General features: G+C 47.8%; 1 long non-coding RNA gene across 1 annotated transcript; it reads right to left on the bottom strand.

The window, feature by feature from the left end:
• Nucleotides 1-13320: 13320 nt before the first annotated feature.
• LOC125398585 (uncharacterized) lies at nucleotides 13321-14923 on the bottom strand. Its single transcript, XR_007231459.3, has 2 exons — nucleotides 14760-14923; nucleotides 13321-13558 (listed from the first exon to the last, which is right to left on the bottom strand). It is a non-coding gene; the product is annotated as an uncharacterized LOC125398585 (long non-coding RNA).
• Between the last annotated feature and the right edge of the window lie 1198 nt (nucleotides 14924-16121).

The following is a 16121-nucleotide window of genomic DNA, read 5'->3' on the forward strand; positions in this document are numbered from 1 at the left end:
ATGCTCTGTTGATCCCAGCACCGGAGAGACAGACCTGAGGCTCCTTGGGCTAGTTTATCAGACTAGCTTACTTGGTGAGTTGCAAGCCAATGAGAGACCCCACCTAAAAAGCGGCAGTGCCTGAGAAATACCCTCCGACTTCCACACAGACAAGCATGCTTGTCCATATATACCCCACACATGTGTGTATCTCCATGTACTTGGACAGTCCATGGATAAAGGATGCTCTGTCCAGGCCAGCACTGCCAGCTGTTCATCCAGGATAGAGTGACAGCGATGACGACAGCTGTGCTCCTGGAAGGATGTGTGTCTCGTCCACATTTTACACAAGAGCAGTTAGCGCCCTGCATTTGTAGCTCTGTCATCTCTGCAGACACATGATAGATTTCCTTTCTATCAGCGAAAGACCCATGAGCCCACCCGTGACTATGCACAACGTGCCTCGGGCTGCTAGGTGGGAGGTCGGAAGGGCCAAGGCATTCTGAGCTCCAGTAGAGTGCTGGCTAGCTGGCTCTTTATGGAGAGAGCCACCTGAAAAGCTTCATGCTGGAAGAGGGCCTCGCCCTGTCTGTGGATAGCTACAGTGGAGTGACCATAGCTGAGAGACCACTGCAGAGACAAAACCCAAGATCAACAGACCCAGCCCTTGCAGAACCATCTTCAAGGTGGCTGCAATGAGATTCTGTCTCTCAACCCTCCTCCCTCCCAGCTCCTCCCCCTGAGCCTGGCTCAAGCGGAAAGGAGATTGGAGCTAGATCCTCAAAACCTTATAGCCCAGTGGAAGGAAAATGAAGTTCAGCCTACGTATCTGGATTCCAGCCTGGCTCTCACAACACCTCCACTCGATCGCATGTGACTTATCTCCTCTCTCTCTCTCTCTCTCTCTCTCTCTCTCTCTCTCTCTCTCTCTTTCTCTCCAGGGTTCCTCTTTGTCCTGGAACTGGCCCTGTAAATCAGGTTGGCCTCTAACTCAGAGATCCTCCTACCTCTGCCTCCTGAGTGCTGGGATTAAAGGCATGTGTTATCACCGCCTGGCTGACGTATCCTCTTTTCATGGAGACAAGGTTGGTTGAATTCAAGGAGACTGAAATTTATTAAGAATCTGGCACATTGAAAGCATGGTTAAGTACAAACTGCCAGTCTCCAAGTCCCTTTCCTTAGTGCAAACTGAACTGTATTAATAATAATGCTGACATTCTTGCGGGGTGGGGGTAGGTATCGCAGGAAGCCAGGGAACTTCTGGGGAGTGTATAAGTTGTTGGAATAATTTAGAGCTAAAACACCAAGCATCATGATCCTTCCGAGGCTTGAAGAGGCAGCCAGTGCATCAACAGCCCCTCCTCCCATCACTAGTACAAGCCCACTACCCCTTCCTTTGAGTAGTTAAGCAAAATTACTGGCTAGACTGAGCTATCTCAGAGTCCTGGAAGAAGTTGCATCCCTCCCTGTGTGTAGGCTTTGTCTGATCATTGGCTTCTTCTGCATACAGTGGTTGACTTAACAACCCCAGTACTTCCTCTCATACTCATGGCTGTGGTGTGGATCTTGCATGTGCTTCTAGGGCCCCTGTGTCCTGTGATCTGGTCCCCAGGGCAGTGCTATTAGGAAGTAGTGGTGCCCTGAAGAGGCAGGGCTTGATGGACATCTTAGGGCATTGGACACACTCTTGAAGGAGGTTGTGAAATCTCATCTCTTCTGTTTCTTCTTCCTCTTCTGCTTTCTCTTCCTTTTTTTGCTGGTTATTAGGCGAGCCATCTTTCTCTGTCATGGTCTTTCCCTATGGAACTCTACCTCATCCCGGGACTAATGCGATGGCGCTGACCCTGGACCAGAACCTCTGACACTGTGAGCCCTGATCCCTCCCTCTGTATAAGTTCACCGCATTGGCCATTTTGCTCTAGTGACTGGAGCTTATCACACTCACCTCATCTGACAAGGTTTCCTGTGACATGTGGACTTCAGCATCAAGGATTCCAACAACCATCATGCCTATGAAAGTCCCCAAGATAAGCACAATCAGACTTTCCTCAGTGAGACCCAATGAGGGATTCCCACTGCCAGGCAAGCTCTCAAGCAGCTCCATAGAGATTTGAGCCTTGACCAAGATCACAGACATTCCAAAGGCCACGATTTCCTTGATTAAAAAGTAGAAAGCTGCTGAAGAGTTGATGAGGTACACTGTGATTCTCAAGCCGTTCCAGGCCTGGCTTTTGCTAAGCACTGGCACCTCTACCCATGCAGGACAGCCCCTAGCCAGGACCTTGGAAGGGAGAGTCACACCTCTGCCCTCCTAAGCCAGAAGCCCGACTCTGTCAGCAGCAGATTTCAGAAAGCAAGAAAAAGATACGAGCCCTGGGGACTATTATCACATTCATCCCCTCCTAAATCACCAATACTTTTTTCCAGAATGGTCTATTGTCTTGACTGTCCTCAAAAAATGGCATTGGTCAACGGACATCAGGACAGGTCACATGAGTATATCTGAAACCTGAGATAATTCTGGCCAGGGCCAGAGTCCCTCTTCACCCTGGGGGTTCCCTTCCTAATTACCACAAGGGTGTCAGGGTCTCATTTGAATATTCCAGTCATTAATCCCAGGCACTAGCTGCAGGGCTGTTTCAGCTCTTTGGGTATTTTGAATACATTTTAAGGATCATTGCAAATTTGATTGCCATCAATAAAATTGCAAACAATATAATTATATTTGTTTGCTTGTGTCTAAATAGGTGCACACATGTGAAATGTGAGCATGGTAAGATAAGCCACCAGGAGCGCCTGCACCTGTCTGTGCCCTCGGATGCATATAGATTCATACCTACACAGCACACAATGCACTTATATAGCTTGCAAAAATAATCTACTTCTTCTGTGCTATACTGGGGGGAAAACATCAAATCTAAGCACGGAGGAAGTGCAAAAAAAGCCATGTATCATTCACCTGATTTCAATTGTGCCTCCCTTTGAACCTCAGCCAAATCATTTTGTACATTAAAAATTGGTCAGGGATGATAAGATTCCATTTTCATGGTTGGTAATGCAGAACCAGGGAAAGAATACAATTACAGACCCCTGAGTAAACTCTGCGAATGTCAACTTGATGTAAGTGATCAAGTGTCGACAAAGGGGCCTGGGGATGGAGGGGGCTGGGAGAGGAGCAGGGAGTTGAACTCCGAAGGAGAGAGAAAAGACAGACAGACAGAGGGAAAGGGGTAAGAGATAGGAGGTGAGCACCCTGCTCAGACTGTTGCTGGGTGAGCGTGGTGCTCCAGGACCGGGCATGGATATTTAAAAAGTACTTGTTCGCAGCCCGTTCTCAGACAGTTTTACAGCTAAATGTTTATTCCCCAGGCATTTGCAAAGAACCCACTTGAGCCAGTCAATGCCCAACAACGGGAGTAAACCAGGATGGCTCCTTACTGCTCCAGTGAGCTCCACCACATCTCCCATGAGGGCCTGTGCAGACCAAGCTCAGACAGGGGCTGTGCTGACACCAGGGCTTTGATGTCTAGACAAGGTCCTTCCCTAGAGTAGAAGCCCAGCAGACTCAGGCAACTCCTCCCACCATTGCCCAGGCCATTGAGGTATCCCATGCCACTCCGAGGGTTCCTCTGGTAGGACAGGAAGATTCAGGACTAATGGGAGGTGGTCATGAGGTGAAACACTTCCGGATCACAATATATAAGATTATGGGAGTGGAGGACTGGCTCAGGCGGTAAAGCACTTGCCGCACACGTGTGAGGACTTGAGTTTGGGTCTCCAGCACTCCCACAGACTCATATATTTGAATTTCTCAGTCACTAGGGTGTGGAACTATTTGGGAAGTGTTAGGTAGTCCTGTCAGAGGGGGTGTGGCCTTGTTGGAGGAAGTGTGTCACTAGTGTGGGCTTTGAGATTTCAAAATCCCATGTCAGGCCCAGTTTCTTTCTCTCTCTGCCTGCGGATCAGGATACAGCTCTCAGGATGGAGAACTGTGAAATGCTTCTCCAGCACCATGCCTGCCATGCTGCCACCATGCTGATAACGGACTAAACCTCAGAAACTGCAAGCAAGTCCCAATTAAATGCCTTCTTTTGTAAGAATTGCCATGATCATGGCATCTCTTCACAGCAATAGAACAGCGACAAAGACTAATGGAAGAAGAAGAAGAGATAGAGAGGAACAACAAGAACCTGAAGAAGCTGGCATGTAGACTCCCCATGTTCACTCACACATGTGTGCATGTACCTACACACATACATGCACACATGTACAACAGAGAGAGCACATGTGACTAGGAAAAGAACTGGATTGCTTTGAGACACAAAAATGATCAAGAATGCCAAATAGAAGACCCAGATATCAATCCGCACATCTTCGAACAAAAAGCAAAAAATATCAAATGGAAGAAAGAAAGCATATTTAACAAGTGGTGCTGGCATAACTGGGTATCAACATGTAGACAAATGAAAATAGACCCCTATCTATCACCATGCACAAGACTCAAGTCCGAATGGATCAAAGACCTCAATATAAAGCCAGTCACACTTCTATAAGGGTAGAAGAGAAAGTGGGAAGTACACTTGAACGCATTGGCACAAGAGACCACTTCCTAAATATAATCCCAGCAGCACAGACACTGAAAGAAACAATTAATAAATGGGACCTCCTGAAACTGAAAAGCTTCACACGGTCAACAAGACAAAATGACAGCCTACAAGAATGGGAAAAGATCTTCACTAACCCCACATCAGACAGAGGTCTGATCTCCAAAATAAACAAAGAACTCAAGAAATTGGTCATCAAAAGAATCCAATAAAAAATGGAGTACAGACCTAAACAGAGAAGTCTCAACAGAGGAATCTAAAATGGCTGAAAGACACTTAAGGAAATGTTCAACATCCTTAGTCATCAGAGAAATGCAAATAAAAACAACTCTGAGATTCTATCTTACACCTGTAAGAATGGACAAGATCAAAAACACTGATGACATCTTATGCTGGAGAGGTTGTGGAGACAAGGGAACACTTCCGCATTGCTGGTGGGAATGCAAGCTGGTACAACCCCTTTGGGCGTCAGACGTCACTGTGGCGATTTCTCAGAAAATTAGGAAACAACCTTCCTCAAGACCCAGTAATACCACTTTTGGGTAGATATCCAAAAGATGTTCAATCGTGCCACAAGGACATGTGCTCAACTATGTTCATAGCAGCTTTGTTTGTCATAGCCAGAACCTGGAAACAACCTAAATACCCTTCAACCGAAGAATGGGCAAGAAAAAGGTGGTACATTTACACAATGGAGTACTACACAGCAGAAAAAATAACAACAGTTTGAATTTTGCAGGAAAATGGATGGAGCTAGAAAACATTATTTTGAGTGAGGTAACCCAGACACAGAAAGACAACTATCACATGTACTCATTCATAGGTGGTTTTTAAACATAAAGCAAAGAAAACCAGCCTACAAACCACAATCCCAGAGAACTTAGACAGCAATGCAGACACTAAGAGAGACTTATATAGATCTAATCTACATGGGAAGTAGAAGTATAAAAAGACAAGATCTCCTGAGTAAATTGGGAGCATGGGAACCTTGGGGGAGGGTTGAAGGGAGGAGGGGAGAGGCAGGGAGGGGAGCAGAGAGAAATGTAGAGCTCAATAAATATCAATAAAAAATAATCAAGAATGGCACTTGATTGTCATTGGAAACTTAAAAGGCCATGAGAGCTGAGGGCCCACTAAGGTACCCTGAGCTCCTTAAGGGATTTGCAGGTCAGATTCAGGCCCAGGTGACAGAAATGGCTGGGTCAGACTCCTGGGCCTCCCACAGAGGTGTAGCTAATGCCAGACCCAGCTGCTTTGGAAGGCAATGCGCTCCCTGCCACAGCAGGCATGGCACAGGCTAGCTGGTCGCTCATGGACCACTGGAAGGTACAATCCTGCAGTTTGCTGAGAGCATTTGCTAGAATCCAAATAAGCACAGCTTTGGGGAAAGAGGAGACAGACAGGAGTATGATTCCAGATCCATCTCTGGTCTGCTGAGATGGTCCCATCTGTAAGGTGCCAGTTGCATCAGCATGAGGACCAGAACGCAGAGTCACAGAACCCAGGTAAAAGTCAGGCATGGTGACATATGCCTGCCTGTAAGGCAGAGACAGGAGAATCCTTGAGGCTGGTGAGCCAGCCTGGCCTCCTCTGTGAGCTCCCAGCCTGTGAGAGACTCTGTCTCAAAAATCAAAGTGGATACTATAGCTTGATCCCCAGCCTCCACAGGCACACATATATGCATGCACACCTGCACAGAATGCATGAGTATCTGCACATAGACATGCAATAGCACATACACACAATACCTGCCTTCTATATCTCTTTTATTGTCCTCTCTTCTTTGGACCATCCTACTTCCACCAAACAGGACCACACAGAGAAACCCCGGGAGTCTCCCTAGTCTTGAACTACTCTTCCCTTTGTTGGCACGGGCATTCATTCTCTCCAGTACTGGGCAGTCTGTGCAGGGCATTTCTTTAGGCTCTGAAGCTGCACAGCCACATAGGGCACACGGGATCTCTGTGCTGGATAGCATCCATGAAGACTCAGGAGGTCATGACAAGAGGACGCTCCTCCCCCTCGATACCTGGAAGTCACCAGCGCTCATGCAGGATGCTAGGCGCTTGTGACCTCAAGAAAACAAGTTCCACCAAACCAGGGCAAAGGCAATGTCTTCCCTCAGGCTCTCCGGCAGTGGATGCTGGTTGTTATGGTGATGGGGGTGGCAGAATGGGGTCGCTGGCAACAGGCCAATGAGGCTTCACCTTAGGGAAGGTCTTGCCTGCATTTGTTCTTTGGAGGCAGGCTGGGAAGTGTGTAGCTGCCCCCTGGGACATTAGACTGTCAGTCTCGGGTGCTGAGCTTCCTGATGCCCTTCTGGTCAGTTGTTTTACCATGGAGGTGGGAGGTAAGGGAGACGAAGGTAGGACTCTCTCTCTCTCTCTGTTTCTCGCACTTTAACAGCGTATTTATTGTCAGTTTCAGAAGGGTAGACAATGTATTGCGATCCTATTATCTGCAGTACCCTCTGAGCCTGTCCCTACCCCTAAGGACCCGCTATTCTCGCCCCCCTCACTCGCCTCCTCCTACTTTGGTATCTTTGTGGTGTATGCGGGTCTTGTGCAGACAGTCAAAGCTGCCGTGTGTTCATGCCAGCAGCAGCCATGTCCTAGGCGGCGGACAGCTCTTCATTGGTGTTCCTCCCCACCTGTCTGCTTTTAAAACCCCCGAGTCTCTCTTCCACCATGTTCCCTGGGTATTGGAGGGAGTGTTGTAGCCATTACGGGATCCATTGACCCTGGTTACGTCACACCATTCCCTCTTCTCCCTCGGCCTCTTCTCAAAGAAGTCAGTAGTCTCCCTGGATGCCAGAAAATGTTCCTAGATGGGATGAGTGGGGGAATAAGGGAGAGCAAGTGACACCCCCAAAAAAGGACCAACCAGGCTACCTGGAGACTGCGGTGTGCTGAAAAAGTCACTTTGGAGGTCCCACCTTCTGAAAGGGACCTGAAGTGGTTTTCAGCGCCCTTGGCTTACGCAGGAAAGAGTCTGCAGAACCGAACTGTGAAGCCTCCGTGTCTCCACTGAGGTTTCAGGTCCATCTCCCAGTACTGACCCAGGAAGCGAGAGCAAGTTGAAGGAGACAAACCCACATGCATGGGACTGAGTTATCTTGTGAAGTAACATCACACCAGGCAGGTTGGAGACTGGGGGGGGGGGGGGAGACACACACGACAACGACTAACCAGAGAGGGGATCCAGTGCCGACCAACAACTAACAGTGTCCTCGGGGGGACCCAGCCAGAACAAACATTCTCCAAGAGAAAGAATCCCCATCCTATCATGGCTCAAAATCTGAAAGCAAGACTGGTTTTTCCAATTTATTTCGGAACTATCCTCAGCGCTGATTAAGGCGGCCGCCAGCCTCGGTTGTTCTCCGAGCGCTCTCCTCACGTCGCGTTTCCAGTGGGGGTTTTTTCTGCATGCATAAATTATTGAAACATTATTTTATTTCTCCATCCCCCTGTGACAGAAATAGGTTTTCTGAAAGCAGATCTTTCCCTAATCAGTTTTGTTTTTCTTGATTTCGCGTCCAAATAGCTCCCGTGAATGCGGGGCTGACAGATGTGCAGTACTGGTTTGCTCCTTTAGAGTGAACCGAGTCACCGTGGGGACATACAGAGAGAGAGTCTACTACCAAGGGTCCCTGGAAATGTGGCATTGGTGCTGGGGAATGAAAGACTTCCAGCATGTGTCTCTGTGGTACGAGGCGGAGAGAGGCTGCGACCAAGTGAAGCCCTGTGCCTACACTCATATATAGATACCCCCACCACACATACACATCACATACACATACACAAAGATTAAAAAGAAATCACACGCATGCCCAGAGCTGCTTTTTGTGATTCTGGATGCTATCAAGTTGACAGTCAGAACAAACCAGGACACAGGCCTGGTTCTAAGTGAGAAAGAAGTACCACTGTATGCATGGACCTGTGGTAGAAGAGAAAGTAACGCTGAAGTTTCCAGGGAAGGTTGATGCTGGAGAACGGAACAGTGAAGCCGTGGGAACACCAGCTCAGCTGCAGATCTGCTGGGAACTAGAACTTCAGAGTCTTGCCGATTATCTTAAAGAATTGGGTCTTGGGTTCATTCATTCATTCGTTTGTTTACATTTGGGGCAGAGTCTCACTGTGCAGCCCTAGCTAGTCTAGAACTATATAGATCAGGCTGGCCTCAAACTCACAGGGATGCTCCTGCCTTTGCCTCCTGAGTCTTACTTTTGAATTCAGTGTTCAGACATAAAAAGACTTGCTTCTGGTCTCTCCTCCCTAACGGCTTTGTGGCTCTATGTCTTATACAGTGCAGGACAAAATGGTTTCACTGTCTTCCAAGGTCTCATTTCTTGAGCTGATCTTAGACTACAGACTGACGTCATTTCCATGATGACACATGACAGAGAGATATGACTGAGAAGCAGAGTTCATTGCCATCTACTAGCATGTGACACACCACTTCCAAACTCTACCAACAAATACAAAAATCAATTTGGTTCATCTTCTTCAAACCAAAGAAGAATAAAGAAATCTCTTAATAGGAAGAAGATGGGCCTTTTGGTCGTCAGACCAAGAAACCACACATGAAATGGGCTTTGTGTCTCAAAACTCATTTCTGTGAGATTTTTTTTTTTAATTTGAAGCTCACAAAATAACAATTTTTAAAGGTACGCCCTTGAGTGACTCATGACATCTGAGCAGAGCTCGGCACCTGGGGTTTGCCACACCAGATGGAGTTCAAGCATTCCCAATTCAAAGCCAGGGATTGCATTGTTTTGATTTATTAGTATGTGTTTGCCACTGAATTTTATTTACCCCCATCTCACAATGTCATGGGCCACTCAGTTGCACTGCAGCGTCCTTCAGCGACTTCAAAATTTCAAGAGCCACCTGAGGCCACTTGCCACACATAAAAGGATCATCACTCACAAAGAGTCACTCAGTTAAGTGCATAAAAGGCCGTCGTCATTCTCTCAGAGCCCAGCGCCCTCATCTCTGGGCTCCTGCTACAGAAGAGGGGGAGTCAGAGAGAAACGGGAGTGACAGGACACCTGTGCACACGTGTGACGATGGGAGCCATGTGGCTTTTCCTCTGAGTTCACTGCACAACATTCAGGACTCTATCTGTAACCAGTTTCGAGCCATCCACACCCCTGGCCACTGTCATCTCCACAGCAATTGATCATCGCTGGGACACGACCCAGTAAGCCAAACCTTGTGAGTGAGGAAGGGTCCCATCCTCCAGGGCACTCTAGAGCTGCAATGCACACTGCCCCCAGCACCCACGGTCTTGGGCAGATCCTGGTGACAGTTCACATGGCTCTCACAGCCTTCCCTTGCCATGCACAGGCAACCTGCAGAGCACAGGCAGGTGCTCATCATTGGACTACCTGCCTATCTGGTCCTCAGCTTCTCCAACTGTAAAGTGCGGCTGCTGCCTGTACCTCATAGAGGCATTTGGGCAAATGGGATGGGGTGCAGAGTTGTTGAATGGCCCCAGGAGGGATGAGTAAAGACAGTCGAGGCCCAAGGCTTAGCACGTAGACACATCAACCTCAAAAGGTCTATTTTCAAAGAGCAGCAAGAGAAACCTCAGGCTCTTGGTTCTCATTTCTGCTTGACCAAGAAGCAATAGTCATTTCATCCGCTAAGAAGTCCTGGGCATGGGTAGGGAGGATCAGAAACAGCAAAAATCTCAGGGGTGCGGGGCTAAGACTCACAATCAAACTCCCTAGAATAGAAAGTGTCCCTGAATCCTCAGAGCCCTGTGAACTCTTCATCTCATATGGAAAGGGGGCATGGAGAGGAACAACGTGGGTCACCAGCATCAATGCATCTCCAGCCAGAGCAGGGTGTGCAAGAAGGGTGCGACAGAATCGGTGCTATTCACTTTAAAGGTGGAGGAAGTTCCCACAAACCAAGGTATGTGGGTAAACTTCGGAAGTTAGGAGAGCAAGGGAAGAGATTCCTTCCTAGGTCAAACGAACAAAATAGCCATTGCTTTAACAAAAGGACATGACTTCCATTGTGCCCTTCTACAGCACATCTGACTCAAAACTATGATTTTTGTTTGCTTTTTAAGACAGGTTCTCATGTACGCCAGGCTGATCTTGAACTCCCAATAGAAAGGGAGACGGCCCTTGAAGTCCTGATTCTCCTGACTTGAACCCTACCTCCCAAGCACAGGGTCAGGTGTGCTCCAGAATGCTCAGTTCAAAACTCAGGTTTCTTATGGAGAGAAAAAAAGAAAAAGGAAACTTTTCCTTTTGTGTTTCCAGCACAGGTCAAGGCGGACAGCATTATTGCATTCTCTGTCTAAAATTTCCCTAAAATTTAGTGCATCTGACTTCTAGGAAGAAAAATAATAAACAGTTACACGGAAAGTTCAGTCGGAACTCTTCAGGGATTTACAAGTGGTGTTCTCCTGACACAATGGCTGTGGTCACAGGGAACCCCAGAAGAAATAAGTAAACAAGTACAAAAACCAAAGCTCATGCGGTATGTTCTTTACAACAGACAGAACCACACAGAATACATGGAAACAGCCCACGAGCAGTCTTTCTTAAAAGCACCAGACCAAGAACCTTCCATGGTGACAAAGCCGGAAGGCAGCTTCTAACAATGGGGCGTGGGAGTGGGGAGGAGGCAGGGCCCTGTGTATTTGTTTATTTATTCATCCAGTCAGCCATTCACTCCTTCAGAAAAGCCCCCTGTTTCCATTGTGCTGTGGGAGGTACATTCTGCGACAGGGATTTCCCAAGACTTTTCTTTCCCTGAACATTCTAGAATGAGCTTCCTCGGGCTCCACGTGAAAGGGGCATTTGATGAGAACAAGCAGAAAGAGAAAATAAAGTGAAGTCTGAATGGCTATTTTATTCTGTGTCACTGGGAGAGGGCCTAAGGAAAGGCGAGGCGAGGAGAGAGAGGGAGGGAGGGTGTCACGGAGGCCCATGGCAGAGACTGCTGATAAATATTCAAAACCAACTTCAAAACTGTCTCTCCTCTCCTCCTCAGTTGGAAGATATCTGCATTTTAGCAAGTGGCAATCTGTCAATTAAAAAAAAAAAAGTTCCAATTTTCCATTGGTTGGTTGGAGCAGTACACAACATACCAGTGTGTATAACATAACAGTGACAAGTGTTGAATGGGTTTTCTGGAAAGTTCGCTAAAGGAAATGGGCTTAGCTGAAGAGGTGTAGAGTGCTCTTTAAGCCTTGTGTCTAAAGGTGGATCTCAAAGCAGGAGATATAGCAGCCACCTTGGCACCATGAGGCGGAATTACACAGTTATCCCAGCATCCTTTAGCGATTGAATTCATGCTAGTAACTCCCTCTTTCTAAAACGTCTTATAATAATAATAATAATAAACCCTAAAACCTTTCTTGTTTAAACCACAGTGGTCTAGCCTCTGCTGCCTGGAACTCCTAATTGGCTCAAGATTCTTAGGTTTTTTGGTTTGCTTCTCAGTGGAGAGTGGTGGGTCTCCTAACACACCTAATCCAGGAGAATCACAAAGCTGAAATTGCCAAGTCAGATGGTCTTTGGAGTCTCAGCATGGGACTTGCTTCGCTTCAGCCATGAGTTTAAAGACCTTGACAGGAGGGTGGCCTCCCACATGTGTAGCGTATAGCACAAAGGGGCTCTGAGATCTCTAGACTATCACAAAACAACACACAGCAGAGCCAGCCCATCCTATGGACATCCTGCAGTATCAGCACTGAGGAGGCCAGGCAGGCAGATCACAGGTTCAAGGACACCCTGACACCTGCCTCGAACAAACATTAGCATCATGACCCAGACTAGGCTTATTGTGTACTTCCTCCCAACGTTCTCTTAGGTCTACCCTAAAGTTACCTTTTGTCTAAATTGAGTTTTCATCATTTCTTCTCACTTTGTACCCTCTGAGCACATACAATATCTTAAGTATCTTTTTTAAAGCTCTGGCTATAATTTCATAGGTTCAAATCCTGGCTCTGACCCTTAGGAGCTGAGTGACCTTAAGAAGTTACTTAACCTCTCTGTGCTCTGTTTCCTTGTAAAATGAGAGTGACAGCATCCTGCTGAGCCTGCAACGCCATGGGGAAGATTAGACAGACTTACATCTCTAAGCTGCCATCCATAAAGGCCAAGAGAACTGCGGCTGTACTGTGTGGTGGCCCACAGGACACCATCACCCCCAGTCGCGAGTGACTGGCAGTAACAGCTGATCTGTGGTAACAGCAAGAGGCTGTGAATACTCCCTCTAGAAGGCGCGGACCAGAGCTCCAGGCCCCAGTTCCTCTACCCCACCTGTATATGGTCTTGGGAACGAACATAGGGTACACGAGAGGCCCAAGGCTGACTGGTTTCCAGTGGTGCAGCATTGTGGGTCGTTGCCCACACTGGCCTGGACATTTCAGAAATCCAGCTGCGTGAGTCATCTACGCTCCCGTAAGAGACCCTAACACACTCGTTGGTTCACCGGGCTGGTCTTGGAAGGATTCTTCTCTTTGGTGTGCCATCAGTGTCCCCTGTGGATTGAGCGTCAGGGAAAGTAACAAGGCACACACATTTGCTGTCGCTTCTGTTCGCCAGAATGCACACAGCCGTCAGCGTCTTCTGCATGAATCTTAGTTGTGTATCAGTAATGCACGGCACAGCTCCAAGGGAATAAGAGATACCTTATTCTGGAGCCAGATATAAGTGACCTTGGCCCAGAAAGAGATTCAGGCCATCCTAAATACCATGGATCAACTGGAAATGGTTTCATGAAGTTTTTATGGTAGCAGAACAAAGTCATACATGAAGGCACCTTTCAGACACCTTGCTCACAAGCTCGGTCAGAAGTCCCATCAAAACTGGGAAGTCCTTGCCTTGGACGGCCTCTGATGGCATTCTTGGCTCTTGTGTGAGTGGAAGCGAAGGTCTTTTAAGGTGATACGTTCCAAAGGTTTGACCGGACAGTTGCACGGATGTGGAGACAGACGTAGGGAAATGTCTGAGAAGGAAATCAAAGCGGTTATCTGACTCCTGATCCGCAGCACTGTTTCTGTGATCGCAGCTTTTGGGACTGATAGTTCGCAGGCTGCCAACAAGTTGGCAGTTTACCCCAACCACCCCCCAACCCAACTCTGATTTTGCTTCCAAAGGTTTTGTTTACCAATGGCCAACTGGAGTTTAAAAGTATTAAATGGAAACTTCAGACACAATAAGTTGTAATAACTTTGGTTAGCACACTCTGCAATTGTTTGCTTCTATTATTGGGTGCTGTTACTCTTACTACGCCTGATTTACAAATTAATCTGGACCACAGTTATGTGTACACGCAAACATGTGCATGGAGTCTGGTAATGTCTTGGGCATCCATGAGGATCCGTATGTAAGGGGTGAAAATGCCACAGCATCCTCTAACACAGAGCTTCCTGTGTTTACATGAACTAGGAAGCATGTGTTTACACCTGACATCACTTCAGATAATACAGAGCTTCCCTTAATTGCTCCTATCCACTCAGGTGCGCACCCTGCCCCTGACCTCAGTGGGTGGCACCATGTCCACTTAGGCACCTGAGCCACAAATCTGTGACACCCCTGTGCATCTGATTCTCCCTTTGGAATCCCTCTCTCAGAACACCCTTCACTCCAGGTGAACTGCAAGCCCTGGTCTGGTCCCAGACTGACCCCTTCCCATTCTAACCCAGTCTCCACCATGAACTACAAAATCCCTTCTGTGGAAAACAGGCTATGGGATGGGGCTCCTGCAGGCAGCCTTGCTGGTCTCCCAGCTGCCCAATGGGACTGAGGGATTTCAGGCTCCCCCCACCCTCACCACCCTGTATTTGCTCGGGCTTCGCTCTTTCCGCCTCCCTGGCCCGTCTCCATCCCTGCCTGTGCCATGTCACCCTTCCCCAGTGCAGCCTGCTCATCTTGGCCATCTGGCTTGCACCACCCAGCTGTGCCCGGAAGGAACTGGGCAGAACACTTACAGCCCCTCACTGCTGCTCCAGTGTGGTCACATGGTCCTGACTGCTCCTGTGCCCCCCCCCCCAGGATGCACGTCTGAAGATGGGATTCGTGGAACCAACAGGCAGAAGCCCAGGCTGTTGGGGAACTGGGACACAGTCAGGGTCCCCTGCAGCCCGGGGTGACACTCTTTCCTTGTTTCTGTTCCCGAAGTCCCATAGATCTTCTGAGCCCTTTACCTGACAGACTTTCTCCCTCAGAGAGCGATCAAGAAGACACGGAAAGGTGAAGGAATTCTGTTCCAGATGGGAGAAGTGCATGCTCTTGGTGAGCATTACCGCAGCTCCTAACTACAGCCTTGGGGAAAAGGAAGTTAAGTCATATCCCACCAGCCTGCACACTTGAAAACACCTTGACCCCCAGCCTTGGCTTCCTCTTTAGTACACAGGAGCACTTTGGAGTGGAGCCTAGCCTTGTCCAAACAGGAACATTGCACAGTCCGGCTAGAGGGAGACACAGTTGCCAAAAGGTCACAGTCACTTGTTCAGTGACCTCAGCTCACTGGTGCTACTCACAGACTATTATAACAACCTGAAGAGTGGCAGCCACCAGTGGTCACATTCACAGCCCGTTGTTCTGGGCTTGTCAGTAAGGAGGTCCCAGATTTAAGAGTTTCCCTTCATGTGAGGGCATTTCCCTCCAGAGGGACCAAGGAGCGGTCTTGTGTGACTTACAAACACATTAAAACTGGTTCACACATCTCTCTTACCATTGGTCATGTCCAACAGGAAGTCTCTGGTGTTTGCTAGTGGGACGTCATCTCCCTCACCTTCCCCGGTCTCTTCATGAGCAGGAGTACGCATCATATTTCTGTGGGGAACTTTAGACCTTCTAAACTTTAGAGCTTTAGGGGCCAAAGTGATGCCTGAGCAGTGAAGAACCCACACAGCAACCTGGAGCTCCAGTTCCAGGGATCTGATGCCCTCTTCTGGCCTCTCTGGGCACTGCATGCATGTGCTGCTCTTACAAACATACAGGCAAACACTCATACACAGAAAATAAAATCAGAAGATCTTTAGACTTGTGGCATGGAATCTCAACTTGACATTTGTAATCGTGATATAATGATTTCCTCTAAAAATAAGTCATATCTCGGTCTTAAACTGAGGGAAAATATTGAATAAAACATAGGCCAGTGCTCAACCCTGGTGAAAACTAGCTGTGATGTGATAAACATTAAAGTCCACAAAAACAGTGAAGCTAAACAAAGAGAAGGTAGTAGCAGGAAGGAAGGTTAACATTTTCATGGTGTACCTACTATGGGCTTAGGCATCAGGTTAGACCTGTTCACACTGTGTTTGGTCAAGTGGTCCACAACACACCAAATCCATATTTGCTGTCTCTGCTAGCGGAGGGCAGTGACAGCCCACCATGGTTTTTCCTTACATTTCTTGACGACTTGTGATGGGCACAGTTTTTCACAGAGCTGACAGCATCCTCACACCCTTCCTAGAGAATTCTCTATTTCAGCCATTCGCCCATTTTACAGTCTAGATTTCCTTTGTTTTCTTTTCCCCCTATCAATCCTTTGTTTTGATATT

The sequence above is a fragment of the Myodes glareolus genome, chromosome 11 (assembly GCF_982192425.1).
Source record: "Myodes glareolus chromosome 11, mMyoGla1.1, whole genome shotgun sequence".
In the NCBI taxonomy this organism is placed as follows: Eukaryota; Metazoa; Chordata; class Mammalia; order Rodentia; family Cricetidae; genus Myodes; species Myodes glareolus.